At 29.4% G+C, this 3605-nt stretch overlaps 1 long non-coding RNA gene across 1 annotated transcript; it reads left to right on the forward strand.

The window, feature by feature from the left end:
• Positions 1-213: 213 nt before the first annotated feature.
• On the forward strand, positions 214-2696 carry LOC127715204 (uncharacterized). Its single transcript, XR_007988223.1, has 2 exons — positions 214-260; positions 334-2696. It is a non-coding gene; the product is annotated as an uncharacterized LOC127715204 (long non-coding RNA).
• The last annotated feature ends 909 nt before the right edge of the window (positions 2697-3605 follow it).

Below are 3605 nucleotides of genomic sequence, written 5' to 3' on the forward strand. Positions count from 1 at the left end.
AACTTTCAAACTTACCTTTCACATCTTCCCATATTTGACTGAGAAAGTCCTTGAACTTCACAGAGAATTGAATCAGAGACCTTTCTCTTCATATTTGTCTAGGCTAACTGCATGTCCCATGGATATATGTCAATCTGAAATAAGAACAGAATGGCCTAAACCTCATGCTGAAAATGTTTATCATCCATAGCTTTTTTTTTTTTACATATGAATTAACTGCTTGAAAGCACAATTTAAAATGGTGATTTGCACCTAAATGGGTGGACATTGAATCAACTTCTACGAAATTTTGTCTATGAAATTAGACCAGAGATATGATTCTCACCTAAATAGGTGGATATTGGATCAATTTCTATGAAATTATGTCTAGAAAAGGAACGAAGTTGAAAATAGATATAATATATCATTCAGTACAAATTATCATTCTCAAGCAGAAAACTTCAAAAAGTATTCAGGAAATACTTGCATCTTATTAAAACAAATTCTACAATAGGTGCCAAATTCCATAAAACCTATCAATAGGATTCAAAAGAAATAGAAACATTGGTGAATAAGTGAAACAAAGCTATAAAATAATTTATATAAACCTCACAGTTCCTACTAACATTTAACTGTGCAGAACTAATTAATGACCATCATGTAAACAACGCATGTAAACTGATATTCTTAAGACCACACTTCCTTACTATGAAACACTTAATTCAACATTGGTTAAAATTGTTTGAAAAACAAAAAATAAAAATGCAAATTCTAATTAACAAATTAAAAAAAAACAATTCAAAAACTATTTAAAAAATTAAAAATTAAAACTGTAATAAATTAAAAAAAAAATAAATGAATAGAAATAAAAGTAAAACAGTAATTAAAAAAGAAATAACTGAAAAAATGGGGAATGTGTCCATGGGGCACAGATGATGCCCCAACTTGCATATATATCATTTAAAGTTATAAAGGGACATTACTGAAGAGCGGTAAAAGTGACGCTACCCAAATTTGTTAATGATCTGAGTTTTGTAGTAATAAGTATTGTGTATAAGTTTCATAACATTTGGTTGAGGCAAACTTAAGTTAGAGAACGGAAACGAAAAATTCAGCAATTTTTCCATTTGTAAAGGGGCATAACTCTAGAACGGTTAAAGTAACGCCACCAAAATTCAAACTTGATCTGTGTTTAGTAGTAATAAGCATTGTGTATAAGTTTCATAACATTTGGTTGAGGCTAACTTAAGTTAGAGAACGGAAACGAAAAATTCAGCAATTTTTCCATTTGTAAAGGGGCATAACTCTATAACTGTTGAAGTGACACCACCAATATTCAAACTTGATCTGTATTTTGTAGTAATAAGTATTGTGTATAAGTTTCGTAACATTTGGTTGAGGCAAACTAAAGTTAGAGAATGGAAACCAACTTTGGGACGTACGGACGGACAAGGGTAAAACTTAATGCCCCCTCCGCTATGGCGGGGGCATAAAAACAAATCAAAGCATCGTCGATGTTGTGATCCGGCCATATTCATAGCTAGTCTGATATTCTTTCTGACCATACTTTTTTCAATATTTTTTTCTCTTTTCATTTCCAATCTTACTGTTAAATTTCTATGTTATTGCCCACAGGTAGGGAATTTCGCAATATTGATGCAAATAATGATATATTGAAAAGATGCATATAATTACGAAACTAATTCTAAAATTTTTGATAAAGTTCGTTATTTCATTAAACAGTCAAATAGATTTTAACGTTCTAAGTCAGCAGCTTTCTTTTTTTCTTTCTGTCCTATTTGCTTTTTTTGTTGCCATGCCAATGTGTGACTCCTTCCTTTATTTTCTTTAACTGTCGCTATATTATGTATGTGTTTGCTGTCATTATATATGTGTATTGTATATGTAAGGAGAGGACTTAATGTAAGTTGTTATAACTTGTGTCCAATCCTATTGCTTGATTAATGCAATAAAATATTATTAAATTAATGATATATATATATTGATATTTCAATTTTAGACTGTCAGATTTTTTTTTTTATAAATATTTGCAATTTAATGGTATTGACATGAATGGAAAGGGAAATCGTCAAACAAGTAATACATTTTTTTATATGCCATTAATTATAACTGGCTTAATAATTTCCAGAAAGAGGCCTTGGAAATGCACTTTCTCAACAACAAAAATGAAAAAAAATAATAACTAATTTTTATCTAAATTGGTGTTCATTCTTCATTAAGAAAAAATACATTTCCTGTATTCAAATTTAAATGTACAAATACCTAATGCTGATATATTTCCAATTACTGTTAAATAGCAATATAATGGGATATAAATGTAGAACAAATAAATAAATTTTATTGCAGAAAATGCTCAGGTAAGAGTTAAGCAATTTTGTTTATTGTTTCAACCAAATTTCTGATAATTGTAACTAATTAATTAGATCTTGATTTTTGACTTATGTCAGATGATAATGACACTGATTTCACAAGTGAAATAAAATTTGCTTGCATTTTTTATACATATTTTTACATTTTTTGTCTTTTCTTCGAAAAAACCATGTCTGATTAATCATTCAGCTAGCTAGCAAAATTAACAGAATATTTTAATGTAGTGTAGATCAAAATAAATAAGACATTTGCAGGTTTACTATTGAGGTCAAGAATATGTGTATTCAGTTAGGTGTGTAATAAATTGTGCCTATTTAATTATGTAACAGGTCATGAGATATTAAATGTGGTGAATTAAGACTGGGGTTGTTTCCAATTAATACTTACACCTTTGAGTGTAATTATTTGAAAATCATGACAGTTTATAATCATACTGACTCTTACTTGCCTATGGAAAGAATTGGAGTAATACCATTTCAAAAAAGTGTGGGAATCAACTTAGATATATTAACACACATGTTGACCTAAATTTCATAGAACAAAAACTTACACAGGCATAAGATAATAATATAATACTTTCAAAATTGTTATCAATGGTTCAATTGATGTAAAAATACTTTTTCAATTTAAAAATAGTAAATCATTATAAATTTTGCTTTACAAAGAAACTATATGCAAGTGTATATCTAAAATAAAAGGGTCGTTCGACCAATCTTTTCTTAATTTAAGGGTAATTAACATGTCAAAAGTTGGCAGTTGATGATTAAAATGGTGTAGAAAGTTTCTGCAAGTCATAAAAACACATAATTAGTTTCATGACATGTCTTCAACTTAGTATTCTGCACCATCTCCAAAAACAGAGTGATCGCATAGATCCAGCATGGCTGAATCAAAAAACAAAAGGGATGGTCTCTGATGAAGGTTTTCCGAAATAACCCAGAATATTGCATCAATAATGTACATGATGTAAGGCCAGAGATATGATTCCCACCTAAACATGCTAAATGGGTGGATATTGGATCAATTTCTATGAAAATAAGTTACAGGTTGCACTTTGTAAATACAGCTGTTTCTCAAACCACGCCTCTTTTGGGGAGATATATAATATTCATAGATATGTTAATTTGTTAACTTACTGGTTCCCATTTATGATCTCTGTGTTTCATTTCATAGAGACATCACTTGGGAATGTAACCAGTATAGAAAAACATGGTAGCGCCTAAATTTTAATTCTT

The sequence above is a fragment of the Mytilus californianus genome, unplaced genomic scaffold, assembly GCF_021869535.1.
Source record: "Mytilus californianus isolate M0D057914Y unplaced genomic scaffold, xbMytCali1.0.p SCAF_9, whole genome shotgun sequence".
NCBI classification, from domain to species: domain Eukaryota; kingdom Metazoa; phylum Mollusca; class Bivalvia; order Mytilida; family Mytilidae; genus Mytilus; species Mytilus californianus.